This window comes from Mesoplodon densirostris, chromosome 4 (genome assembly GCF_025265405.1).
Source record: "Mesoplodon densirostris isolate mMesDen1 chromosome 4, mMesDen1 primary haplotype, whole genome shotgun sequence".
NCBI classification, from domain to species: Eukaryota; Metazoa; Chordata; class Mammalia; order Artiodactyla; family Ziphiidae; genus Mesoplodon; species Mesoplodon densirostris.
Genome location: NC_082664.1, coordinates 5,139,297 through 5,166,945, shown reverse-complemented (window position 1 = coordinate 5,166,945; position 27,649 = coordinate 5,139,297). Strand labels below are relative to the sequence as shown.

The 27,649-nt window shown below is 36.6% G+C and overlaps 15 non-coding genes across 15 annotated transcripts; all 15 read left to right on the top strand.

Moving 5' to 3' along the window:
- Nucleotides 1-1,203: 1,203 nt before the first annotated feature.
- LOC132489630 (small nucleolar RNA SNORD113/SNORD114 family) lies at nt 1,204-1,276 on the top strand. The gene has a single exon (XR_009532025.1). It is a non-coding gene; the product is annotated as a small nucleolar RNA SNORD113/SNORD114 family (small nucleolar RNA).
- Nucleotides 1,277-2,640: 1,364 nt separating this feature from the next.
- LOC132489653 (small nucleolar RNA SNORD113/SNORD114 family) lies at nt 2,641-2,714 on the top strand. The gene has a single exon (XR_009532046.1). It is a non-coding gene; the product is annotated as a small nucleolar RNA SNORD113/SNORD114 family (small nucleolar RNA).
- A 912-nt stretch (nt 2,715-3,626) lies between these two features.
- Nucleotides 3,627-3,697, top strand: LOC132489594 (small nucleolar RNA SNORD113/SNORD114 family). Its single transcript, XR_009531995.1, has one exon. It is a non-coding gene; the product is annotated as a small nucleolar RNA SNORD113/SNORD114 family (small nucleolar RNA).
- Nucleotides 3,698-4,585: 888 nt separating this feature from the next.
- Nucleotides 4,586-4,660, top strand: LOC132489629 (small nucleolar RNA SNORD113/SNORD114 family). The gene has a single exon (XR_009532024.1). It is a non-coding gene; the product is annotated as a small nucleolar RNA SNORD113/SNORD114 family (small nucleolar RNA).
- Nucleotides 4,661-5,810: 1,150 nt separating this feature from the next.
- LOC132489633 (small nucleolar RNA SNORD113/SNORD114 family) lies at nt 5,811-5,882 on the top strand. The gene has a single exon (XR_009532027.1). It is a non-coding gene; the product is annotated as a small nucleolar RNA SNORD113/SNORD114 family (small nucleolar RNA).
- An 850-nt stretch (nt 5,883-6,732) lies between these two features.
- On the top strand, nt 6,733-6,806 carry LOC132489643 (small nucleolar RNA SNORD113/SNORD114 family). Its single transcript, XR_009532037.1, has one exon. It is a non-coding gene; the product is annotated as a small nucleolar RNA SNORD113/SNORD114 family (small nucleolar RNA).
- A 2,482-nt stretch (nt 6,807-9,288) lies between these two features.
- On the top strand, nt 9,289-9,363 carry LOC132489634 (small nucleolar RNA SNORD113/SNORD114 family). The gene has a single exon (XR_009532028.1). It is a non-coding gene; the product is annotated as a small nucleolar RNA SNORD113/SNORD114 family (small nucleolar RNA).
- Nucleotides 9,364-10,949: 1,586 nt separating this feature from the next.
- LOC132489599 (small nucleolar RNA SNORD113/SNORD114 family) lies at nt 10,950-11,021 on the top strand. The gene has a single exon (XR_009532000.1). It is a non-coding gene; the product is annotated as a small nucleolar RNA SNORD113/SNORD114 family (small nucleolar RNA).
- A 1,780-nt stretch (nt 11,022-12,801) lies between these two features.
- Nucleotides 12,802-12,876, top strand: LOC132489611 (small nucleolar RNA SNORD113/SNORD114 family). The gene has a single exon (XR_009532009.1). It is a non-coding gene; the product is annotated as a small nucleolar RNA SNORD113/SNORD114 family (small nucleolar RNA).
- A 1,599-nt stretch (nt 12,877-14,475) lies between these two features.
- Nucleotides 14,476-14,547, top strand: LOC132489591 (small nucleolar RNA SNORD113/SNORD114 family). The gene has a single exon (XR_009531992.1). It is a non-coding gene; the product is annotated as a small nucleolar RNA SNORD113/SNORD114 family (small nucleolar RNA).
- Nucleotides 14,548-15,426: 879 nt separating this feature from the next.
- Nucleotides 15,427-15,501, top strand: LOC132489604 (small nucleolar RNA SNORD113/SNORD114 family). The gene has a single exon (XR_009532005.1). It is a non-coding gene; the product is annotated as a small nucleolar RNA SNORD113/SNORD114 family (small nucleolar RNA).
- Nucleotides 15,502-17,519: 2,018 nt separating this feature from the next.
- On the top strand, nt 17,520-17,591 carry LOC132489650 (small nucleolar RNA SNORD113/SNORD114 family). Its single transcript, XR_009532044.1, has one exon. It is a non-coding gene; the product is annotated as a small nucleolar RNA SNORD113/SNORD114 family (small nucleolar RNA).
- Nucleotides 17,592-24,987: 7,396 nt separating this feature from the next.
- Nucleotides 24,988-25,059, top strand: LOC132489654 (small nucleolar RNA SNORD113/SNORD114 family). Its single transcript, XR_009532047.1, has one exon. It is a non-coding gene; the product is annotated as a small nucleolar RNA SNORD113/SNORD114 family (small nucleolar RNA).
- A 1,087-nt stretch (nt 25,060-26,146) lies between these two features.
- On the top strand, nt 26,147-26,218 carry LOC132489595 (small nucleolar RNA SNORD113/SNORD114 family). Its single transcript, XR_009531996.1, has one exon. It is a non-coding gene; the product is annotated as a small nucleolar RNA SNORD113/SNORD114 family (small nucleolar RNA).
- Nucleotides 26,219-27,133: 915 nt separating this feature from the next.
- On the top strand, nt 27,134-27,205 carry LOC132489642 (small nucleolar RNA SNORD113/SNORD114 family). Its single transcript, XR_009532036.1, has one exon. It is a non-coding gene; the product is annotated as a small nucleolar RNA SNORD113/SNORD114 family (small nucleolar RNA).
- The last annotated feature ends 444 nt before the right edge of the window (nt 27,206-27,649 follow it).

Genomic DNA, 27,649 nt, shown 5'->3' with positions numbered 1-27,649 from the left:
AGAGACAAAGGTAGGTAATGGTCAAAGATCTTGTCTTGGTTTGGGTCTTCGTTTAAGGGTGTTCATGGTATTATTAAAAATTCTTAAATCAAAAAGTTAACTGTTGTCAATGATAAATGTGTATGAAACATGTTGATTAATCCATAATGTGTAACACTGAGATTGAATAACAGAAGAGATATGATCCATGTGGGAAATGATTGTATAGACAGACTGTAGAATCTTGCTCTTGGGTTTTTTTGTGTGAATTATATACTTATTTTATTATTATCAAAGAATTAATAATTATTAATAGTTTAATCAATACAAACACCAGTGAAGAAAATGACACCCTAATATGGAATAGCATGACATTGATGACTACTGGTGACATATGACATATGACTACTGGTGACATCAAACACATTATGTTGTGTATTGGATCTCAGCATTTCAGACACTTATTTCATCATCAGTGGATGATGAAAATAAGTGTCTGAAATGCTGAGATCCAATACACAACATAATGTGTTCAATCCTTCTTTTGGAAATGATCATATAGACAACTGTCAGAAATATACAAAGGTCATGTTCTTATATTAGATTCATAGATTTAGATTCATCATTATTAATGGATCATAGATAGAACCATTAGAGAAAGATAAAAGTGAAAATGAAGCATTATTCAATCATGAACATATGTAGTGAGGCAAGATATATTATTAATAAATATTGAAAACAGTGAAGCCCTTTAAGAAATAAATGGATCAAGGGTGTTACTTCTTTGGCTAAGGATCATGTAGACATAGATAATTAGCAGTCAGTTTCATTATTCTGGATCAGTTGCAAGGTTGAGGTTGTTCTCTTTGTTAATAGAAAAAATGTGTATATATAATGAAAAATTAATGAATACCTAAAAAATTGGAGTAAGTGATGTGGAAAGGAAGAACCAATGTAGATAAGGTCCTAACTTTTTTTTTTTAAATAAACTGTTCTGCTCTATACTCCTCAGAGTGAACACCCTTGAGGGATTTAACCATCTTCCATGATCACAGGCTCTTTGGTTGCATCTGTACATTAGAAGCATGGAGACCACTGTAAGTCATAATCAAAGTTCTCGTGTTGGTTTGGATGGTTTGCTTAAGAGTAGTTACTGTATGATTAGTGTGAAGTAATGAATTAATAAACAATTTAGAAATGAACAAAGAGAAATTGAGCCAATCCTGGACCAATGATGATGACTGATGATTTGAATCAAGGATGATAAATAATATGTGTCTGAAACTCTGAGATCCAGCAAAAAGAAATCTAATGCATTAACTCTGTTTGTAAAGATCCTATAGATAAAAGTCAGGAATATACAAGATCTTGTTTATTCTTTGTGTTCATTCATGCATTTTCACTTTACTGTTATAATTGGAGAAATGAAATAATCAAAAACCAAATATGTAAATAAATAAAGCTGAATGGGTGAATCCTTATCCAATTATAAAAATATGTGGTCATGCAAGAAATACTGTTAATAAATTTGAAAACAGTGAAGTCCAAAGAGAAACAAATGGTGCATAACTGTTAAATCTTTGGCTAAGAATAATACAGACAATAGTAAGATTACTTACTGTAATCAGTAAGATTACTTACTGTAAGTCACTGCTCATTTTCTGTGTCAGGGACAAGTTCTAAGTTCATTTTTTTAAGAGAAAATGAAATAAACATACTCCAAACTAACGATTGTCTAAGTCACTAAAAGTGAAATGCAGAAGCAAGGATAAATGGAGATTAGTCCTCAATATTTTATTATCTGCTCTGACCTGTACTTCTCAGAATGGATGCCCTTGAGCTGATTTAAGCATCTTCCATGGACAGGAGCCCTATGGTTGCATCTGTGTTAGGAGGATGGAGAACAATGTGAGTAGTAGTCAATGTTCTTGTCTTGGATTGAGCCGTATTTTTAAAAATTATTACTTTAAAAGATATTATTTAAAAAATTAAATATAATAAAAAAGTCCAAGCATGCTAATGTCAAATACCATTGATACAAAACAACATGATTAATCCATATATGAAACACTGAGTTCAGTTAATGAAAGAGTTGAGTGTCAGGGGAAATGATTGTATAGATAAATGTTAGGGATATTCAGGACTCTTACACATAATTTTTTGTGTGATTTATTTATTTATTTATTTGGCTTTGTTGGGTCTTCGTTGCTGCGCACGGGCTTTCTCTGGTTGCGGCGAGTGGGAACTACTCTTCATTGTGGTGCGCGGGCTTCTCATTGTGGTGGCTTCTCTTGTTGCAGAGAACGGGCTCTAGACATGCGGCTCCAGTAGTTGTGGCACGCGGGTCCTAGAGTGCACAGACTTCAGTAGTTGCAGCACATGGGCTCAGTAGTTGCGGCATGAGGGCTCTCGGGTGTGCGGGTTCAGTAATTGTGACTTGCAGGCTCTAAAGTGCAGGCTCAGTAGTTGTGGCGCATGGGCTTTGTTCCTCTGCGGCATGTGGGATCTCCCCGGACCAGGGATTGAACCCGTGTCCCCTGCATCGGCAGGTGGTCTCTCAACCACTGGGCCACCAGGGAAGTCCTTGATTTATGTTTATTTAAATAATAGTGAATTAATTAATAAACAAATGTAGAGGACAGTAGAGAAAAGTGCCTCTCCTGGACCGTTGGCCATGACTAGAAGCATAGGAGTCATATATGGTGAATACCATGTGTCTGTAACCCTGATTCCACACAACACAAAATCTAGCCTATCTTCTGTTATAAATGACCCCATGGGTCAATGTTAGGAATATACAAACATTGTATTCCTATTCTGGATTAATAGATTTAGACATATTATTAATAATAAATCAGCAATCTAGCCATTAAAAAATGTAAAAAAACACATAAAAAGAAGAAGGCAAAGCATTGTTCACTAGGAACATATGTGGTCAGGCAAGAAATATTATTAATAAAATAGAAAACATTCATGCCCTTTAAGCAATAAACGAATAAGTGTTTTGCCCTTTTGCTGAAAGGATCATACAGACACTGGTAAGTCAGAGTCAACATTGTTGCTCTGGGTCAGAGTCTCAAGTTTAAGGTTTTCTTTTGTTAAGAGAAAAAATACTATGTTATGAAAAATTAATGAATGCTTAAATGAGTAAGTGAAATGTGGATAACAAGGATCAATGGAGATAAGGTCTGAAATTTTTTATCATCTTTTCTGCTCTGTACTCCTTAGAATGGGAGCACTTAAGCTGGTTGAAGTATTCTTCTATGGTCCTGAGAGCTCTGGTTGCATTCACGTGTTAGGACTGTGGAGACCATGTGAGTAATAGACAAATTTTGGCCTTAGTTTCAATATTTTATTTAAGGCTATTGACTGTATTATTGCAAGTTTTGAAATATAATCAATGAAATCCAAATGGCCCAGTGTGAAATATGGGATTAATATGAAGTACTATATTGATTCATTCATAAAATGAAAAATGAGAGTAATTAATGAAAGATGTTGACATGAGAATGATTCTAAATATATATTAGAGATTTCTAAGCTCTTTGGTGGTTCCAATGAATAACCATTTAAAAAATTATAATTACTGAATTATGAATTGAGCAATAAGTAATATAGAAATGAATGAGTGAAAAGAGGTATGGTATTGGATCAATGATGACTACTGGTGGCGTATGAGTCGTGTACAATGAATACGTTCTGGAACTCTGAGGTCCAATGCAAAAGAAATGTCTTTTCTCTTCATGCATTTTCATTCTTTATTATAATTGAAGCAATAAAGAATCAATAAACATGTGGACAAATGGAGAGAAAGTCTCAATCTTTTTATCACCTTCTGTTTGATACTTTTCAGAATAGAAGTTCAAAGTGATTTCAACCTCTATTGTGATCAAGATTATCATTTTCAGGTTGGCATAGGACAGAGACCCAGGTGAGTAATGACCAACGTTCCTCTCTTGGTTTGGGTAATTTACTTAAGTGTTTTCATTGTATTCTAAAAAGTAATAAATGCAATCAACAGGTTAGTAATAGCCCATTGATAAATATGACCTGGAGCCTTATACTGATTAATTGATATTGTAGGGCCTTCCCTGGTGGTGCAGTGGTTAGAATCTGCCTGCCAATGCAGGGGACACGGGTTCCAGCCCTGGTCCTGGAAGATCGTACATGCTGCAGAGCAACTATGCCTGTGTGCCACAACTACTGAGCTGTGCTCAAGAGCCCACGAGCCACAAGTTCTGAGCCTGTGTGCCTAGAGCCTGTGCTCCGCAACGAGAGAAGCCACTGCAATGAGAAGCCCGCACACCACAACGAAGAGTAGCCCCTACTTGTCACAACTAGAGAAAGCCTGAGCACAGCAACAAAGACCCAATGCAGCCAAAAATAAATAAATAAATTTATTTTTAAGAATTGATATTGTATAACATTGATATTCATTAATGAAAGAGTTGTAATCTATTTTGGTAATGATTAGAGAGAAGTTAGGGATATTGGAGTGTCTTGTTCTTTGGCTTTTGTTAATCATATATTTATTTTATTACTATCAATGAAGTAATGATTTAATTGATACAAATATATAAATGAATGAACTAAAATTGGGCTTAAATGAACGAATGATGAGGATTGGTAGAGGTTGAGGCACAGATGATGAATAATAAGTATCTGGAACCCTGAGGTCCAAGACAATACATACTCTATTTTCATGTTTATTTGATCCTATGGACAGATGTTAGGAATGTATAATTTTCAAGTTCTTCGATTAAGTTTTAAAATTATTACTAGATCAATGAGAGCACTATTAAAGATACATAAATAATAGATTACAAAGAAAAGATAAATTATGTTCTCATTATGAACATCTATGATGAGACAAGAAATATTAATAAAAATTTCCAGCACTGATGACCATTATGAAATAGATGGATCAAGGGTGTCATCACTTTTGCCAGGTATCAGATAGACTTGAACAATTAGGAGTCAATTTTATTGTTTTGAGTCAGTCTTAAGTATGAGGTTGTTCTTTCTGTTAAGAGAAAACAATTTCTACATTATGAAAAAGTTATAAATTCCTAAATGACTGGGTAAAAGAAATGTAGAATGCAAGAGTCAATGGAGATAAATTTTCTTTTCTTTTTTTCTCATTGACTGTGCTTTATATTGTTCAAAATGGACGTTTGTGCTGATGAAGCATTATTCCATGGTGATGCACCTTATGATTATATCTCTGTATTAGAAGCACAGAGACAAATGTGAGTAATAGTCAAATTTCTCATCTTAGTTTCAGTGATTTTTTTCCCCTTTGTATTCAGTGTATTACTTGAAACTTCCATATAGAGTAACAGAAGGCCAGTGTAGCTCAGTGATAAATATAGACCTTCATTAAACATTAATTGATTAATGCATAGATGTATAATAGCATATAATTTAAAAAGAGGTATGTTGCTGTGAGAATGATCTATTTACAGTTAGCAATATCATGACTCTTCTTGGGTTTGTGACTAATAATTTTAGAATTATTATGAGTGACTTACTCAATTAGTCAATAAACAAATAGAAACGAACAAAGAAAAGAGTAAAAAGTATTAAAAAGTATTAAATTAATCAAAAACTTACTCATGGTTCAATGATAAATATAAGAAATATTCTTTTGAATAATAGATAATGGGCAGGATTGAGGTCGAAAATTGGAAGAGATGGACCCTTAATGGGAAATGATTCTGTAAACTGAGGTTAGGGGTATTGAAGGGTGTTATTCTTGGAATGTTTAGTGAACCATATATTACTTTATTATTCTTCCATATAGAAATGATGGAAGAAAAGAGACTCAGTGATGGACCAGTGATGATGATTGTGACGGGAAGAGTCCTGAATGATGAAAACATGTCTGAAACTCTGAGGTCCAACCCAGACCATAAGTAGTCTCTTCCTTCTGGTGAAACTGTTTCTATAGAGAGATGACAGGAATATAAATAGATCACATTTTTGTATGGATTTCATAGACAGAGTTGTTATTATTAATAGATCTATAATGAACCATTTAGCAAATATAGATGAACATAAGGAAAAACAGTGTGAAGCGAGACAAAAGATACTATTAATAAATATTGAAAACACTGATGCCCATTAAGTAAATGGGTGAGGGTCACCTGTTTGGCCAAGGTTAGATAGGAAGACATGCATAAGCAAGAGTTTAATTGTTCTGCTTCAGACAAAAGACTGAGATTTTCTTTTAACAAGGTAAAAAATTTATAGAGAAAAAGTAATAAAAACATAAATACTGAGTAACAGAAATGCAGAAAACAAAGATAGTGGTGATTAAGTCTGAATATTTTTATCATCTTCTGTGTTGCGTACACCTCAGAATGAAGTCACTAGACGTGATTTAAAATCGTCCATGGATATGAGCTATGGGTTTGCCTCTGCGAAATAGGAGATGGAGATTACTGTGAGTCATAGTAGAAGTTCTTTCCTCTATGGTTTTATTAAAGTAATTCAATGTATTTAATAAGAAGTTAGGAATATAAGTAAAGAAGGAGGCTGCATCTCGGTGTTGAGTATGGATATAAAAACCACTATATGGATTAATACATACATAGAAAACAATGTATTAATGAGAGACATATATTTAAGTAATAATTATTCTATATAGATGAAGGCTTTTTGTATTTTTTCTTGAATTGTACTGCTAAAAATAATTAGTGAATTTTTTATTTAATCAAAAAAAATATGTGTACATAGAAAAAGGACCAATATTAGATCGATGATGATTTCTGGTCATCAATATGAGTGGTATACAGTGAATACTTGTCTGGAATTCTGAGGTCCGATATTACATTAATCTATTCCATTCTCAACTCAAGAAGGCATCCTATAGGCAGGAATAAATGAGGAGCTTACTTTGGTCTTGTGTTCATATTTTTCATTCTATTATTAAAATAAGAAAATGGGAGAATCTATAAATACATATGTAATTAAAAATAAAGGTGAATGTATACCTTCTTGGGAGAAATTTCTATTTAGATCTTATGCCCATTTTTTGATTGGGTTGTTGTTATTTATTTATTTATTTATTTATTTATTTATTATTTTTTTAAGTTAATATGTATTGGAGCATGGTTGCTTTACAATATTGTGTTACCTTCCACTGCACAACAAAATGAATCAGAGCTGCATGAGCTGTTTGTATATTTTGGAGATTAATCCCTTGTTAGTTGCTTGGTTTGCAAATATTTTCCCCCATTCTGAGGGTTTTCTTTTCAATTTGTTAATGGTTTCCTTTGCTGTGCAAAAGCCTTTAAGTTTAATTAGGTCCCGTTTGTTTATTACTGTTTTTATGTTCATTAGTTTAGGAGATGGATCAAAAAAGACCTTGCTGCAATTTGTGTCACAGAGGGTTCTCCCTATGTTTTCCTCTAAAAGTTTTACACTATCTGGCCTTACATTTAGGTCTTTAATCCATTTTGAGTTTATTTTTGTGTATGGTGCTAGGGTGTGTTCTAATTTAATTCTTCAACATGTAGCTGTCCAGTTTTCCCAGCACCACTTATTGAAGAGACTGTCTTTTCTCCATTGTATATGTATACTTGCCAATTTTGTCATAGATTAGGTGGCCATAAATGCATGGGTTTATCTCTGGACTTTCTATCCTGTACCATTGATCTATATTTCTGTTTTTGTGCCAGTACCATACTGTTTGATGACTATAGCTTTCTAGAAGAGCCTGAAGTCAGAGAGCCTGATTTCTCCAGATCTGTTTTTCTTTCTCCAGATTGCTTTGGCTGTTCATGGTCTTTTATATTTCCATACAAACTGTAAAGTTTTTGTTCTAATTCTGAAAAAAAATTGGTAATTTGATAAGGATTGCCTTGAATCTATAGATATCTTTGGATATGTAGCCATTTTCAGAATATTGATTCTTTCATCCAAGAATATGGCATATCTCATCATCTGTTTGTGTCATCTTTTATTTCTTTCATCAGCATCTTATAGATTTATAATTACAGGTCTTTGGCTTCCTTACGAAGGTTTATTCCTAGCTATTTTATTCTTTTTGATGCAACGGTAAATGTGATTGTTTCCATAATCCCTATTTATGAACTTTCATTGTTAGAGTATAGTAATGCAAGAGATTTCTGTGTATTAATTGTGAATCCTGCAACTTTTCCAAATTCATTGAAGAGCTGTACTAGTTTTCCAGTATCATATATATGATTTTATATGTATAGTATAATATCATCGGCAAATAGTGACAGTTTTACATTTTCTTTTCCAATTTGGATCACTTTTAATTCTTTTCTTCTCTGATACCAGTGGTTAGGGCTTCCAAAACTATGCTGAATTATACCCAAATAAAAATTTTAAAATATTAGGTGAACGAAAAAAAAAAACAATTTCCAATTATGGGAAATATGGGTGGAGACAATAGATAGCTAGTGGGAAGCAACCGCATAGCACAGGGAGATCAGCTCAGTGCTTTGTTACCACCTAGAGGGTTGGGATAGGGAGGGTGGGAGGGAGGGAGACGCAAGAGGGAAGAGATATGGTAACATACGTATATGTATAACTGATTCACTTTGTTATAAAGCAGAAACTAACACACCATTGTAAAGCAATTATACTCCAATAAAGATGTTTTTAAATAAAAGATATACCAGTAATATGTCAAGCAAAGCCTGAATTTCAATTATAAAGCCACAAGACATGACTGTTACCACTTAGGGTAAGGAGGAGGGTCAGGAGAAATGGTTGACAACCTTCATATTCTGGCGCAGCGGCAAGATCGAAGATTCCTTTTCAACAGATTTCACATATCCTCAACATTAGGGATGGCCTAAATAATGATGTGAATGTGGAAGCAGGGATAAGTGGAGAGTGTCTCCACCATTTTTATCTTCTGCTTTGTTTTATACTCCTCAGAGTGGATGCACTGGACCAGAAATGAGGATTCTTCCTTGAGCATCAGCCTAGGATAGTGTCTTGGTTGTAAAAGTGAGGAGGTCTGTGTGAGCATCATCTAGTTCCTAGTCTGGAGGTGGGTGTTTTCACTAAAGTAACGACTATGCTAACAAAATGGATGAAAGGAAGTTAAAGGAGGGCATCTTTATCCCATTGATAAACAAGGAACTCTTGTGAGGCAAAAACCCGATAATAAATATGAGAGAGATATGATGATGTGAGAATGGTTCTAGAGACAGGTGAGCGATATTGAGGCCTCGGTGGGTTTTGCAAACACTAGAGTGTCAAAATTGGCATTAATGAATTAAAGCATGAATCAGTGAAACATATAGAATAAGAGAAAGTCATCTTTTCTGGATTGATCATTATAAATGCCAGTGTATGAGTCATCAATGACAAATAATATGTGTCTGGAACTCTGAGGTCCAATATAAAAGATATGTAGTCTTTCTCTTCATACGATTTTCATTGGTTATCCTAACTGAGTCAATGAAAGCATCAGTCAACAAATCTGCAGAATCATGAAGAGAAAGTCTCCATCTCGATCATCACCTTCTCTCTTTGGTACTTTTCAGAATAGAAGCTCAGGGTGATTTCAGCCTCCATTTTGATCAAGGTTCTCCTTTTCAGGTTCTATGGGACAGAGACCCAGGTGAGTCATGGCCAGGGCTCCTGTCTTGGTTTGGGGAATTTGTTTAAGTGTTTTCATTGTACTCTCAGAAGACATCGATATATATTAAAGGGTTGATCATGGCCCATTTAAAAACAAGCCATGAGAGCTTATGGTGAAGAAGTCATCATCTAGATCCTGGCAATTCATTAATGAAAGAAATCTCATGTATGGTCATAATGATTGGAGAGAAGTTAGGGATATTCGCAGGTCTTGTTCTTGGGTTTGGGGTGTTTGTGTTTTTCATTAGTATCAATAATGATTTAATTGATAGAGATATATCAGTGAATGAACTAAAATTGGACCCAAGGGGACCAGCAATAAAGATGGGTAGAGGATGAGGCATGGGCAAGTAGCCATATGTATCTGGAAGCCTGAGAACCAAGAAGGATACATACTGTGTTTTCTGCATTGATTTCTTCCTATGGAGAGATGTTTGGAATATATATAATCACACTCTTATTTTGTTACTCAGTTTATATTTCATATTATTAATTGTTCAGTGATAGAACCCTTCAAAATATGTAAATAGTAGATTAAGAAGAAAAGGTCCATTATTGCCTACTGTGGACACATGTGGTCCAGCAAAAAGTAATCCTAAATATTTCCACCAGTGATGACCATGAATAACAAATGGACCTAGGATGTCAACTGTTTGGCCAAGCTTCATGTGGATGTCAATAATTTAGTCAATTTTATTGTTCTGGGGTGCTCTCAAGTTTGACGGTAATTTTGTTTGTAGAAAAAGAAAAATCTCTGCATTATGAAAGAGTGACCAATTCCTCATGATTGAGAACATTAAATCTGGAAAGAATGCATCAATGCCCATAGAGTTTCCTTTCTCTCTCTCTCTTTTGTTTCATCGACTGTGCTTTGTATTGATTAAAGTGGGCATGTTCGAGCTGATGAAGCTATCAGTATTCCATGGTGAAGCATCTTATAATTGCAGGAACCATGTGAATAATAATCAAATTTCATGTCATGGTTTCTGTTATTATTTTGTCCCTCTGTGTATGCATTCAGTGTATTACTAGAGAGATCCCTATAGGAAAACAGAAGGCCAGTCAGCTCAGTGATAAATGTTACATTTTATGAAATATTAATTGCTTACTGCCCCAATGAAAAAAACAAGGCAAAACAAAACAAACCAAACCACAACAACACAAAATCAACATTGTGATTTACAGGTGAGACACACTGCTGTGAGAATAAATTATGGAGAGAAGAGGGATATCATGACTGCCCTTAGGTTTCGTGATTAATAGGGTTTTCAATACCTATGAGAGATTTATTGCCTCAATCAGTACACAGTGTAGAAATACGTGAAGAGAAGGAGGGACACTATTGGATTGATGATGACTACTGGTGGCGTACAAGTCGTGTATGATGAATACGTGTCTGGAACTCTGAGGTCCGATGCAAATGAAATCTAGTCCATTGTCCTATTGGTAGTGACCCTAGGGGCTGAGGTCAGGAATGAATGAGGGGCTCCTTTGCAGTCTTTGTGTTCATGCCTTTTCATTTTGTTTGTGCAATTGAAAAACTGAGGCTCTCTTCATAAATATATGAATAAAACTAAAGATGAATGATGGAAAACAATTTCCAATCACAGAAATATGGGTGGAGATGAGATATACAATTAATATGTCAAGGAAAGCCTGAATTTCAATTAGAAAGCCATGGCACAGGACTGTTACCACTTACAGTAATGAGGAGGGGGCCAGGAGACGTGGTAGACAACATTCATATTCTGGCACAGAGGCAAGATTGAAGTGGTTCCTTTTCAAAAGCTTTCATATATCCACTACATTAGGGATTTCCTATATAACGATGTGAATGTGGAAGCAGGGATGAGTGGAGAGTGTCTCCACCATTTTAATCTTCTGCTTTGCTTTATACACCTCAGAGTGGACGCACTGGACCAGAAATGAAGATTGTTCCTTGAGTGCCAGCCTAGGATGGCATCTTGGTTGTAGGAGCCAGGAGACCCTTGTGAGCATCATCTAGTTCCTAGTCTGGGGATGGGTGTTTTCACTAAAAGTAATGAGTATGTTAACAAAATGGGTGAAAGAAAATTAAAGAATGGCATCTTTATCCCATTGATAAACAAGGAACTGTTGTGAAGCAAAACACTGATAACCAAGATGCCATCCTAGGCTGGTACTCGAGGACGAAGCCTCTTTTCTGGTCCAGTGCATCCACTCTGAGGAGTATAAAGCAAAGCAGAAGATAAAAATGGTGGAGACACTCACCACTCATCCCGGCTTCCACATTCCCATTGTTATTTAGGCAATTCCTAATACAGTGGATATGTGAAATATGTTGAAAAGAAACCAGTTCAATCTTGCCAGTGTGCCATATTATGAAGTTTTTCTACCCATTATCCTGGCCTGCTCCTCCTTACCCTAGTGATAACAGTCATGTGCCATGGTTTTCTAATTGAAATTCAGGCTTTCCTTAATATATTAAGGGTATATCTCACCTCCACCCATATTTCCGTGACTGGTAATTGCCGTCGTTAATTTTTTTTATTCATATATTTATGAAGACAGCCTCAGTTTTTCAATTGTTAAACAGAATGAAAAGGCATGCATAAAAAGACCACCAAGAAGCCCCTCATCATTCCTGACCTCTAGGGTCACTTCCAATAGGATAACGGACTAGGTTCCATATGCACTGGAACTCCTAGGTCCACTTGTTATTAATGGGCATCACTGGTGGCAGTCCTTAGGATTACTTCTTGCTGAAGCACATGTGTCCACAGTAGGCAATAATTGACCTTTTCTTCTTAATCCACTATTTACTTATTTTGAAGGGTTCTGTCACTGATCAATTAATAGTATGAAAACTAAACTGAGTAACCAAAATAAGAGCATGATGTTATATATTCCGAATATCTGTCCATAGGAAGAAATCAATGTAGAAAACAGAGTATGTATCCTTCTTTGCCATCCGGCCTCCAAATACTTATGGTTCCTTGCTGATGCCTCATCCTCTACCCATCTTCATCATTGGTCCCCTTGGGTCAAAATCCGATAATAAATATGAGAGATGATGATGTGAGAATAGTTCTAGAGATAGGTGAGCAATATAGAGGCCTTGCTGGGTTCTGCAAAACCTAGAGTGTCAAAATTGGCATTAGTGAAGTAATGCATGAATCAGTGAAACATATTGAATGAAGAGAAAGTCATCTTTTCTGTATCGATGATGATAAATGCCAGCGTATGAGTCATCAGTGATGAATAATATGTGTCTGGAACTTTGAGGTCCAGTACAAAAGAAATGTGGTCTTTCTCCTCATTGGTTTTCATTGGTTATGTGAATTGAGCCAATGAAAGCATCAATCAACAAATAGGCAGATCCATGGAGAGAAAGTCTCCATCTCATCATCACCTTCTCTGTTTGGTACTTTTCAGAATAGAAGCTCAAGGAGATTTCAGCCTCCATCATGATCAAGTTTCTCCTTTTCAGGTTGCTATGGGACAGACACCCAGGTGAGCTATGGCCAGGTTTCCTCCTGTCTTGGTTTAGGGAATTTGTTTAAGTGTTTTTATTGTATTTGTAAAAGTCATCGATATATATAAAAGGGTTGACGAAGGCCTGTTGATAAACATGCCATAAGAGCTTATGCTGAAGAAGTGATCATCTAGATCCTGGAAGTTCATTAAGGAAAGTGATCTCATGTATGGTGATAGTGATTGGAGCGAAGTTAGGGATATTCGCGGGTCTTGTTCTTGGGTTTTGGGTATTCATGGCTTTCATTCATTAGTATCACTGATGTAATGATTTAATTGATATGTATCCATGAATGAAATAAAATTGGACCCAAGGGGACCAACGATTAAGTTGGGTGTAGGATGAGGCCTGGCTAGGGAACCATAAGTATCTGGAAGCCTGATGGCCAAGAAGGATTCATACTCTGTTTTCTACATTGGTTTCTTCCTATGGACAGATGTCCGGCATATATAAAGTCAGGCCCTTTTTTTGGGTTACACAATTCTGATTTCATACTATTAATCGATCAGTGATAGAATGGTTCAAAGTATGTAAATAGTATATTAAGAAGAAAAGGTCAATCATTGCCTACATTGGACACGTGTTCCAGCAATAAGTAATCCTAAAGATTACCACCACTGATGCCCATTGATAACAAATGGACCTAGGAGGTCAACGTTTTGGTCAAGCATCATTTAGATGTGAATAATTAAGAGTCAATTTTATTGTTCTGGGTCGCTGTGAAGTTTGAGGGTATTTTGGTGTGTAGAAAAAGAAAAATCTCTGCATTATGAAAGAGTGATCAATTCTCCATGACTGAGAACATTAAATCTGCAAAGAAAGCATCAATGTCCATAAAGTTTCTTTTCTCTCTCTCTCTTTTCTATCATCGACTGTTCTTTCTACTGATTAAAGTGGACACATTCGAGTTGAGCAAGCTATCAGTATTTCACGGTGATGGTGCCTTATCATTGCCAGAACCCATGTGAGTAATAATCAAATTTCATGTCATGGTTTCTCTTATTTTTTTGTCGCTCTGTGTTGCATTCAGTGTATTTTTGGAAAGATCCCTATAGGAAAACAGAAAGCCAGTGCAGCTTGGTGACAAATGTTACATTTTATGCAACATTAATTGATTACTGCCCCATGAAAAAAACAAAGCAAAGCAAAACAAACCAAACCAAACCACAACAACCCAAAACCAGCGTCGTGATTTACAGGAGAGAATACTCCTGTGAGAATGAACTATGGAGAGAAGAGGGATATCCTGACTGCCCTTAGGTTTTGTGATTAATGGGTTTTCAATATTTATGAGAGATTTATTACCTCAATCAGTACACGATGTAGAAATACGTGAAGAGAAGGAGGGACACTATTGGATTGATGATGACTACTGGTGGCATATGAGTCGTGTACGATGAATACGTGTCTGGAACTCTGAGGTCCAATGCAAATGGAATCTAGTCCGTTGTGCTATTGCAAGTGACCCTAGGGACTGAGGTCAGGAATGAATGAGGTGCTTCTTTGTAGTCTTTGTGTCCATGCCTTTTCATTCTGTTCATACAACTGAAAAACTGAGGCTCTCTTCATAAATATATGAATAAAAATAAAGATGAATGGCAGAAAACAATCTCCAATCATGGAAATATGGGTGGAGATGAGCTATACCATTACTATGTCAAGGAAGTCCTGAGTTTCAATTGGAAAGCCATAGCACACGACTGTTACCACTTAGGGCAAGGAGGAGGGGGGCAGGAGAATCGGTAGACACCCCTCATATTCTGGCACAGCAGCAAGATTGAAGTGGTTTTTTTTCAACAGATTTCACACATCTGCTACATTAGCTATTGCCTAAATAACGATGTGAATTTGGAAGCAGTGATGAGTGGAGAGTGTCTCCACCATTTTTATCTTCTGCTTTGCTTTATACTCCTCAGGCTGGACGCACTGGACCTCAGGAGGATTATTCTTTGAGCGCCAGCATAGGATGGCATCTTGGTCATAGGAGCCAGGAGACCCATGTAGGCATCATCTAGTTCCTAATCCGGGGGTGGGTGTTTTCACTAATAGTAATGACTATGCTAACAAAATAGGTTAAAGAAAATTAAAGGAGGGACTCTTTATCCCATTGATAAACAAGGAACTGTTGTGAAGCAAAAACCAGATAGTAAATATGAGAGAGATATAATGATGTAAGAATGGTTCTAGAGACAGGTGAGTGATATCGAGGCCCCGGTGTGTTTTGCAAACCCTAGAGTGTCAAAATTGGCCTTAGTGAATTCACACATGAGTCAGTGAAACATAGAATAAGAGAAAGTCATCTTTTCTGGATCGTCGATGAGAAATGCCAGCGTATGAGTCATTGATGACGAATAATATGTGTCTGGAACTCTGAGGTCCAATACAAAAGAAATGTGGTCTTTCTTCTCATGTGTTTTCTTTGGTTATGCTAATTGAGCCTGTGAAAGCATCAGTCAACAAATCTGCCTGTCCATGGGGAGAAAGTCTCAATCTGAGTCGACACATTCTCTGTTTGGTACTTTTCAGAATAGAAGCACAAGGTGATTTCAGCCTCCACTGTGATCATGGTCCTCCTTCTCAGGTTGCTATGAGACAGAGACCCAGGTGAGTTATGGCCAGGGTTTCTGCCTTGGTTTGGGGAATTGGTTTTAGTGTTTTCATTGTATTCTCAAAAGTCATCGATATATATTAAAGGGTTGATGATATGGCCCATTTCAAAACAAGACATGATAGCTTATGCTGATGAAGTGATCATCTAGATCCTGGAAATGCATTAAGGAAAGAGATCTCATGTATGGTGATAATGATTGGAGAGAAATTAGGGATATTCGTGGGTATACTGTTCTTGGGTTTTGGTTTTTCGTGTCTTTCTTTCATTAATATCAATGATGTAATGATTTAATTGATAGTGATGTATCAATGAATGAACTAAAATTGGACCCAAGGGGACCAACGATGATGTTGGGTAGAGGATGAGGCATGGCCAAGGAACTATAAGTATCTGGAATCCTGAGATCCAAGAAAGGATACATACTTTGTTTTCTACATTGATTTCTTCCCTTGGACAGATGTTCAGAATATATAAAATCATGCTCCTACTTTGCATTACTCAATTTATATTTCATACTATTAATCGATCAGTGATAGAACACTTCAAAATATATAAATAGTAGATTAAGAAGAAAAGGTCCCTTATTGCCTACTGTGGACACATGGAGTTCGGCAAGAAGCAATCCTAAATATTTCCATCAGTTATGACCGTTAATAACAAATGGACCTAGGAGGTCAACTGTTTGACCAAGCATCATTTAGATGTGAATAATTAAGAGTCAATTTTATTGTTCTGGAGCACTCTCAAGTTTCAGGGTATTTTTGATTGTAGAAGAAGAAAAATCTCTACATTATGAAAGACTGATCCATTCGTGAATATTGAGAACTCTAAATTTGGAAAGAAAGCATCAGTGTCCATAGAGTTTCCTTTTTCTTTCTCTTTTTTGTTTCATTGACTGTGCTTTCTACTGATTAAAATGGACACGTTCGGGCTGATTAAGCTATCAGTATTCCATGGTGATGCACCTTATTATTGCTGGAACCCATGTGGGTAATAAATTTCATGTCATGGTTTCTGTTATTTTTTTGTCCCTCTGTGTGTGCATTGAGTGTATTATTGGAGAGATACATACAGGAAAAGTAAGGCCAATGCAGCTCAGTGATAAATGTTACATTTTATGAAACATTAATTGATTACTGCCCTGATGGAAAAAACAAACAAATCAAAACAATACAAAACAAATCAACACAGAACCAGCACCATGATTTACAGGAGAGGTGCACTGCTGTGAAAATGAACTCTTTTGATAAGAGGGATATCATGACTGCCCTTAGGTTTTGTGATTAATAGGTTTTTCAATATTTATGAGAGATTTATTTCTTCAATCAGTAAACAATGTAGTAATAAACAAAGAGAAGGAAGGGCCATAACAGATCGATTCCATGGTGATGCATCATATAACTGCAGGAACCCATGTAATCAATAATCTAATTTCTTGCCTTTCTTTCAGTTTTTTTCCTTCCTCTGAGTGTACACTCAGTTTATTTTTAGAAATATCCATATAGGATAACATAAAGCCAATGCAGCTCAGTTTTAAATGTTGCATTTTTCAAGCATTAGTTGATTACTACATAGCTACATAGCTACATTACTACATAGTTGATTACTACAAAGGCAGCATTGTAATTCACAGAAGAGATTCATTGCTGTGAGAATGAACTATTTACAGAATAGGGATATCATGATTCTCCTTAGGTTTTGTGTTTAATAGCACTCTCAATTATTTTGTGATGTATTGAATTATTCAATAAACAATGCCCAAATACTTGAGGTCACAGAAGTTAACATTGTATGGCTGATTACTCTTGGTGGCTTATGGGTCATGAAAGTTGAATTTGTGTTTGTAACTTTGATGTCCTATTCAAAGCTAATCTAAGGATTTTTCTTTGGGCATCTGCCTTGGGTGGCATCTTTTTTTAGGAGCCAGGAGACCAGGTTAGCATCATTTAATTCTTAGGCTTTCTTTTGCTCTGTTTTCTAAGAGTAATTACTATGCTAATAGTATGTTTGGAATATAATTAAAGTTGGCAATTTTTATCCTATTGATAAACAAGTAATTGATATGAAAGTTTCTACTGATTAATGCATGTATGAAACCTGATAATAAATATGAGAGAGATATAGTGATATGAGAATTTTCTAGAGACATTATCTATTTCATGTGTTTGTTGCATTTTCAATCTATAGAGTGTTAAAATTGTAATTAAGCCTTATTCCATGATGATGTGCCTCATGACTGAATCTCTATGTTTGTTAGAAGTAGAAAGACCAATGTCAGTAATAATCAAATTTCTTGTCTTGGTTCAGGTGATTGTTTTTTATTAAAAAGTATTTAATCATGGGAGGCAGAGTCAAGATGGCAGTGTGGGAAGACGCAGAGTTAGTGTCTCCCCACAAGTAGGGTGCCTGCCGGCCGCTGGTGGGGACTCTGACGCCCAAGGAGATGGGAGGAACCCCAAAGTGAACCAGTAAGATGTAGGGGGACTGAAAGGGGAGGAGAAGTGGAGGCCAGACAGGGTCAGCGTCCCTGAGGCCAGGGAGATCAGGGGAGGCAGGCAGGAGGGACTCTCCAGGAAGAGCGGGAGAGGAGCGGAGGGCAATCGCTTGGCCCACTCTGGCCAGTGAGGCTGCTGAGCTCCCAAGCTGGTACCCCGGCTCCAACGCCCCATCCAGGCCACATGGGTCCTGGGGGCATAAGAGGGAGGCTGGGGAGATCAGGAGAGGCAGGCAGGAGGAGCCATCCAGGAGGAGTGAGAGAGGAGCAGAGGGCAATTGCCCTACCCACTGGGGCCCAGGGAGCCTGCTGAGCTCCCAGGCCGATCCCCTGCCCTCCAAAGCCCCATCTAGGCTGCATAGGTCCTTGGGGGCATAGGAGAGAGGATTGGGAGATCAGGAGAGGCAGGAGGGAGGGATCATCCCAGATGGGAGGAGCAGGAGAGGAGAGGAGGGCATTTGCCCCACCCACTCGAGCCCAAGAAGCCTCCTGGGCTCCCAGGTGAGGTACCCTGCCTTCTGAGACCAGGGGTGGGGGGGGGCATGCCGGGGCCCCTTCTGTTCCTTGATCCTAAGCCCCACCACCCACAGCCCCCAGGACCTTTTCCAGCTCTGTGGGTCCTGAGCATAAGCCCCACCCACTGCCCAAACCTCGCCCTTGCTTAGGTCCCACCCTCCAAAGTGAAGGCCTTCCCCCCCCCTTTTTTTTCTTTTCCCTCCTCCTTTTTACTACTGTGGTACTGATGTACCTTCTGGTTGTTGATTCATCTATATATATCAATATATATATATATATTTTTTTTTTTAAAATATTTATTTATTTATTTATTTTTCCCTGTGTTGGGTCTTCATTTCTGTGCGAGGGCTTTCTCTAGTTGTGGCAAGCGGGGGCCACTCTTCATCACGGTGCACGGGCCTTTCACTATCGTGGCCTCTCTTGTTGCAGAGCACAGGCTCCAGACACGCAGGCTCAGCAGTTGTGGCTCACGGGCCCAGTTGCTCCGTGGCATGTGGGATCCTCCCAGACCAGGGCTCGAACCCGTGTCCCCTGCACTAGCAGGCAGATTCTCAACCACTGCGCCACCAGGGAAGCCCTCAATATATATTTTTTAAAAAATTAATTTATTTGTTTTTATTTTTGGCTGTGTTGGATCTTTGTTGCTGCTCACAGGCTTTCTCTAGTTGTGGTGAGCAGGGGCTTCTCTTCATTGCAGTGTATGGACTTCTCATTGTGGTGCCTTCTCTTGTTGCGGAGCATGGGCTCTAGGTGCGCGGGCTTCAGTAGTTGTGGCATGTGGGCTCAGTAGTTGTGGCTCTCAGGCTGTAGAGTGCAGGCTCAGTAGTTGTGGTGCATGGGCTTAGTTGCTCCGTGGCATGTGGGATCTTCCCGGACCAGGGTTCGAACCCATGTCCCCAGCATTGGCAGGTGGGTTCTTAACCACTGAGCCACCAGGGAAGCCCCTCATCTATATTTTTATTTTTATATTTTTTCTAATACATCTGTTAGTTTCCTAGTCTAATTTTCTTACTTTGCTATTGTTCTTTTTTTTTTTTTTTTGCTGCCCCAGGCGGCTTGCAAGATCTTGGTTCACAAGCCAGGGGTCAACTGAAGCTTCTGTGGTGGGAGCTCTGAGTCTGAACCACTGGACTAACAGAGAACCTCAGACCCCAAGGAATATTCATTGGAGTGAGGTCTCATGGAGTTACTTATCTCAGCACCAAGATCCAGCTCTATCCAATAGCCTACAAACTCCAGTGTTTGAAGCCTCAGACCAAACAACCAGTAAGAGAGGAACACAGTCCCACTCATAAAAAAAAAAAAATGAGACGGCAAAAAAATATGTCACAGATGAAGGACGAAGGTGAAAACCTACAAGACCAAATAAATGAAGAGGAAATAAGCAATGTACCTGAAAAAGAATTCAGAGTAATGATAGTAAAGATGATCCAGAATCTCGGAAGTAGAATGGAGGCATGAATTGAGAAAATACAAAAAATGTTTAACAAAGATCTAGAAGAACTAAAGAAGAAACAGAGATGAACAGCATAATAACTGAAATGAAAAATACACTAGAAGGAATCAATAACAGAATAACTGAGGCAGAAGAATGAATAAGTGAGCTGGAAGACAAAATGGTGGAGCAGAATAAAGAAAAAAGAATGAAAATAAATGAAGACAATCTCAGAGACCTCTGGGACAATGCTAAATGTACCAACATTCAAATTATAAGGGTCCCAGAAGAAGATGAGAAAAAGAAAGGGTCTGAGAAAATATTTGAAGAGATTATAGTTGGAAACTTCCTTAACATGGGAAAGGAAATAGTCACCCAAGTCCAGGAAGCACAGAGAGTCCCATACAGGATAAACCCTAGGGAAAACACACCAAGACACATGTTAATCAAACTAACAAAAATTAAATTCAAAGCAAAAATATTAAAAGCAACAAGGGAAAAACAAAAAATAATATACAAAGGAATCCCCATAAGGTTAACAGCTGATCTTTCAGCAGAAACTCTGCAAGCCAAAAGGGAGTGGCAGGACATATTTAAAATGATGAAAGGGGAAACCTACAACCAAGATTACTCTACCCAGCAAAGATCTCATTCAGATTCTATGGAGAAATCAAAAGCTTTACAGACAAGCAAAAGCTACGAGAATTCAGCACGAGCAAACCATCTTTACAGCAAATGTAAAGGAACCATGAAAGAGAAATTGACAGTAACACAATAATAGTAGGGGCTTTAGCACCCTAGCACCCCACTTATACCAATGGACAGATCATCCAAACAGAAAATAAATAAGGAAACACAAGCTTTAAGATGACACAACAGACCAGATAGATCTAATTGATATTTATAGAACATTCCACCCAAAAGTGACAGAATACACTTTCTTCTCAAGTGCACATGGAACATTCTCCAGGATAGATCACATCTTGGGTCACAAATGAAGCCTTGCTAAATTGAAATCATATCAAGCATCTTTTCTGACCACAAAGCTATAATACTGGAAATCAATTACAGGAAAAAAACTGTAAAAAACACAAATACATGGAGGCTAAACAGTGTGCTATTTAATAACCAAAAGATCACTGAAGAAATCAAAGAAGAAATAAAAGAATACACAGAAACAAATGACAATAAAAACACAATGACCAAAACCTATGGGACGCAGCAAAAGCAGTTCTAAGAGGGAAGTTTAGAGCAATACACTCTCACCTCAAGAAACAAGAAAAATTTCAAATAAACAATCTAACTCTACATTTAAAACAACTAGAGAAAGAAGAACAAAGAAAATCCAAAGTCAGTAGAAGGAAAGAAATCATAAAGATCAGAGCAGGAATAAATGGAATAGAAACAAAGAAAACAATAGCAAAGATCAATAAAACTAAAAGCTTGTTCTTTGAGAAGATAAACAAAATTGATAAACCCTTAGCCAGGCTCATCAAGAAAAAAAGGGAGAGGATACAAATCAATAAAATTCAAAATGAAAAAGGAGAAATCACAACACACAGTGCAGAAATACAATGGATTATAAGAGACTACTACAAACAACTATATGCCAATAAAATGGACAACCGTGAAGAAATGGAAATTCTTGGAAAGGTACAATTTTCCAAGACTGAGCCAGAAAGAATTAGAAAGTATAAACAGACCTATCACAAGTAGTGAAATTGAATTAAATTAAAAATCTTCCAACAAAAAAAAGTCCAGGACCAGATGGCTTCACAGGCAAATTCTATCAAACATTTAGAGAAGAGCTAACACCATTCTTCTCAAACTCTTCCAAAAAATTGCAGAGGCAGAAACACTCCCAAATTCAATCTACGAAGCCACCATCACCCTGATACTGAAACCAGAAAAAGATGTCACAAAAAAAGAAAATTATAGACCAATATCACTGATGAACATAGATGCAAAAATCCTCAACAAAATACTATCAAACAGAATGCAACAACATATTAAAAGGATCATACACCATGACCAAGTGGGATTTATCCCAGGGATGCAAGGATTCTTCAATATATGCAAATCAATCAATGTGATACACCACATTAACAAAATAAGGAATAAAACCCACATGATCATCTCAATAGATGCAGAAAAGCTTTTGACAAAAGTCAACACCCATTTATGATAAAAACTCTCCAGAAAATGGGCATAGAGGGAACCTGCCTCAACATAATAAAGGCCATATATAACAAAACCACAGCAAGCATCATACTCAATGGTGAAAAACTGAAAGCATTTCCACTAAGATCAGGAACAAGACAAGGATGTCCACTCTCACCTCTCTTATTCAACATAGTTTTGGAAGTCCTAATCACAGCAGTCAGAGAAGAAAAAGAAATAAAAGTAATACAAATTGGAAAAGAAGAAGGAAAACTGTAACTGTTTGCTGATGACATGATACTATACACAGAAAATCCTAAAGATACCACCAGAAAACTACTAGAACTAATCAATGAATTTGGTAAGGTTGCAAGATACAAAATTAATGCACAGAAATCTCTGGCATTCCTATACACCACCAACAAAAAATCAGAAAGAGAAATTAAGAAATCACTCCCATTTACCATTGCAAGAACAAGAATAATATATCTAGGAATAAATCTGCCTAAGGAGGCGATCAGTTGACCTTCCGATCAATTGGTTGGAAGAATCAATATTGTGAAAATGACTATACTACCCAAAGCAGTCTACAGATTCAATGCAATCCCTATCAAACTACCAATGACATTCTTCACAGAATTAGAACAACAAATTTTACAATTTGTATGGAAACACAAAAGACCCTGAATAACCAAAGCAATCTTGAGAAAGAAAAACGGAGTTGGAGGAATGAGGCTCCCTGACTTCAAACTATACCACAAAGCTACAGTAATCAGGACAGTATGGTACTGACACAAAAACAGAACTATAGATCAATGGTATAGGACAGAATGCCCAGAGATAAACCCACACACATATGGGCACCTAATTTACAACAAAGGAGGCAAGAACATATAATGGAGAAAAGACAGCCTCTTCAATAAGTGGTGCTGGAAAACTGGACAGCTACATGTAAAAGAATGAAATTAGAACACTACCTAACACCATACACAAAACTTAACTCCAAATGGATTAAAGACTTAAATGTAAGACCAGACACTATAAAACTCTCAGAGGAAAACATAGGAAAAACACTCTTTGACATAAACCACAGCAAGATCTTTTTCACCCACCTCCTAGAGTAACAGAAATAAAAACAAAAATAAACAATGGGACTTAATGAAACTTAAAAGCTTTTGCACAGAAAAGGAAACCATAAACAAGACAACAAGACAACCCACAGAATGGGAGAAAATATTTGCAAAGGAAACAACAGACAAAGGATTAATCTCCAAAATATACAACAGGTCATGGAGTTCAATATCAAAAAAAACAAAACAAAACAATCCAGTTAAAAAATGGGCCAAAGACTTAAATAGATATTTCACCAAGAAAGACATACAGATGGCCAACAGACACATTAAAAGATCCTCAACGTCACTAATTATTAGAGAGATGCAAATCAAAACTACAATGAGGTATCACTTCATGCCGGTCAGAATGGCTATTATCAAAAAATCTAGAAACAGTAAATGCTGGTAAGGGTGTGGTGAAAAGGGAACCCTCCTGCACTGTTGGTGGGAATGTAAATTGATACAACCACTATGGAAAACAGTATGGAGGTTCCTTAAAAAACTAAAAATAGAACTACCATACAACCCAGCAATCCCACTACTGGGCATATACCCTGAGAAAGACATAATTCAAAATGAGACATACACCACAATGTTCATTGTAGCACTATTTACAATAGCCAGGATATGAAACCAACCTAAATGTCCATCAACAGCTGAATAGATAAAGAAGACGTGGCACATGTAAACAATGGAATATTGCTCAGCCATAAAAAGAAACGAAATTGAGTTTTGTAGTGAGGTGGATGGACCTAGAGCCTGTCATACAGAGTGAAGTAAGTCAGAAAGAAAAACAAATACCGTATGCTAACCCATATATATGGAACCTAAAAAAAAAAAAGTACTGATGAACCTAGATGCAGAGTAGGAATAAAGAGGTAGACATAGAAAATGGACTTGTGGATGTGGGGTGGGAGGGCAAAGCTGGGGCAAAGTGAGAGTAGCATTGACATATATACATTACCGAATGTAAAATAGTTGGCTGGTGGGAAACAACAGCATAGGACAGGGAGATCAGGTTGGTGCTTTGCGATTACCTAGAGGGGTGGGGTAGGGAGGATGGGAGGGAGGCTCAAGAGGGAGGGGATATGGGGACATGTGCATGCATATGGCTGATTTGCTTTGTTGTGCAACAGAAACTAACACAGTATTGTGAAGCAATTATACTCCAATAAAGATATATTAAGAAATATTTAATCATTTTTTCTCATGGTTTTGTTGATTTCTGTGTTTGCGTGCATGTGTGTGTGTGACTGTGTGTATTAAGGGTAAAGTTCAAAATTTCCATACAGAATAGTAGATGGCCAAGCTCAATAAGAAATAGAGAATTTGATGAAACATTAAATGATTAATAAATAAATGAAAACAGCACCTAATTCAAAAAAGAGTTTCATTGATATGAAATTGAACTATTTACACAGTAGGGATATCATACTCTTTTTGGGTTTTGCAGATAATAGAGTTTAAAAATGTTTGTGAATGGATTATTTGATCAGTCAATAAACAAATAGAAATGAACAAAGAACAGAGACATATTCATGGACCAAGTATGATGATCGTTTCAGGAATAGTCCTGAGCGATGAAAACATGTCTGAAACTCTGAGGTCCAACACAGAGCATAAGTAGTCTATTTCCTTTGTTAAAATTGTATAGGGAGATGTCAGGAATACCAAAAGATCATATTCTTTTTGATATCATAGAGTTGTAGTTGTTATTTGTAATTGATCTGTGATGGAATCATTAAGCAAATATAAATGTATAAGGAAAAATAGGGTGAAGTATTTTTCTCATATGAACACCTTTGTTGAAGCAAAAGATATTGTGAATAAAAACTGAAAATTCTGAATCCCATTAAATAAATGGGTGAGAGTCACCTCCTTAACCAGGTTTCTATAGACATGCCTTTGTAAGAGTCATTAAATTATTCCTTTTCAGACTAAAGATTGAGGTTTTTCTTTTAACAAGGTAAAAAATACATAGAAAAACAATAACTAATAAATAATTAAATACTCAGTATATGAAATTCCAAAAACAAGGATCTGTGACTTCTGGTCTCAGTATTTTCATCATCTTCTGTTTTTTGTACTCAGAATGAATGCACTAGAGATGGTTTAGAATCATCCATGGTCACCAGATCTGTGGTTGCCTCTGTATAATAGGAGGATGGAGAGTAATGTGAGTAATAGTTGAAGTTCTTTTTTCAGTTTTTTTTTTTTTTTTTTTTGGTGGTACGCGGGCCTCCTGCTGTCATGGCCTCTCCTGTTGCGGAGCACAGGCTCCGGACGCGCAGGCTCAGTGGCCATGTCTCACGGGCCCAGCCGCTCCGCAGCATGTGGGATCTTCCCAGATCGGGGCACGAACCCACGTCCCCTGCATCGGCAGGCAGACTCTCAATCACTGCGTCACCAGGGAAGCCCTAGTTTGTTTTTTTATTAAAGAAATTCACTGTAGCATTAAGAAATGTGGAATATGAGTAAAGAAGGTAGCTGCATTTCAGTGTTGAGTATGTTATTACAAAATTATATTGATTAATGCATATATGGAAAACTGAGCATTAATATGAGACATATATTAAACTAAGAATAATTCCATATACATCAATGCTCTTGTTTTTTTATTGTAATGCTAAAATTATCAGTGAATTTGTGATTTATACAATAAAGAAATAAAAATGTATGTAGAAAAGAGGGTCAATATTGGATCAATGATGACTACCCGTGGCGTAAGAGTCATGTACGATGAATACGTGTCTGGAACTCTGAGGTCCAATGCAAATGGAATCTATTCCGTTTTCTTGTTTGAAGTGATCCTATAGGCAGAGGTTAGGAATATACAAAGATATTTGTTTTGGTTATTATGACCATGCATTTTTAAAATTTTTATGATTGGATCAATGAAATAGTCAATATACAAATTTGTAAATTAAATAATGATGAATATGAAGGCTTTTCAATAATAAAAATATGTGGTTAGTCAAAAATTACTATTATATACAAATACATTAATATATATTGAAAAGACGTTTTTAGGTAAAAAGTTATATAAAGATGTTATCTTTATATATATATCTTTATCTGATACTGAAAATGATAAGTATTAGTTACTGACTGAGTCAGTAACCACTTTGACATTTGATTCATTAAGGAAAAAACAAATAATTACCATAATTTAGTAAATGACTAAATTACTGTGCAAATAAATAATGAAATATTGGATAAATGGATAGTAAATAAATAAATAAATAGATGGATAAATCTGAATATTTTTATCACCTTGTCTGCTTGTTACTCTTCAGGACAGATGTTCCCACTACTTCAGCTTCTGCTGTGCTCAGTTGTCCTGCTGCTTCTATGTCAGAAAGTAATTAAGGTAAATAACAGGCAAGGTTGGTGTTCTTGGATTAGGTGATGTGTTTGAGGGTACTCATGGTGTTATTAAAAAGTATTAAATTAACCAAAAATTACTCATAGTTCAATGATAAATCTGAGAAGAAATAGTATTTTGAATAATTGATAGTGGGCAGGATTGAGGTTGAATAATGCAAGAGATGGACCCTTAATGGGAAATGATTCTTAAACTGAGAATTAGGGATATTGAAGGGTCTTATTCTTGGGATTATTACCAATTAATTAATGATTTAATCAATGCAAATATACAAATGAATGAAGAGAAGGGACTCAGTCGTGGACCAATGATGATGATCGTTTCGGGAAGAGTCCTGAACGATGAAAACATGTCTGAAACTCTGAGGTCCAACCCAGAACATAAGTAATCTCTCCCTCTTTGAAATTACTTTTGTAGAAAGAGGTCAGGAATATTTAAAGATCATATTCTTGTATTGACTTCATGGATTTAGATTTGTTAGTATTAATGGATCTGTGATGGAACCATTAAGCAAATATAAATTAACGTATAAGGAAAAAATAGGGTGAAGCATGGTCCAAATTGAACATATTTCGTGAGGCAAAAAATACGGTTAGTAAACATTGAAAACACTGATGTCCATTAGATAAATGGGTGAGGGTCACTTATTTGACCAAGATTAGATAGAAATGCATAAGTAGGTATCAGTTTAATTGTTCTGCTTTAGCCAAATGGTTGTGTTTTTTCTCTTAACAAGACAAAAAATAGAGAGAATAAGAAAAAATAATAAATATCTAAATACTGACTAAATGAAATGTAGAAAACAAGGATCACTGG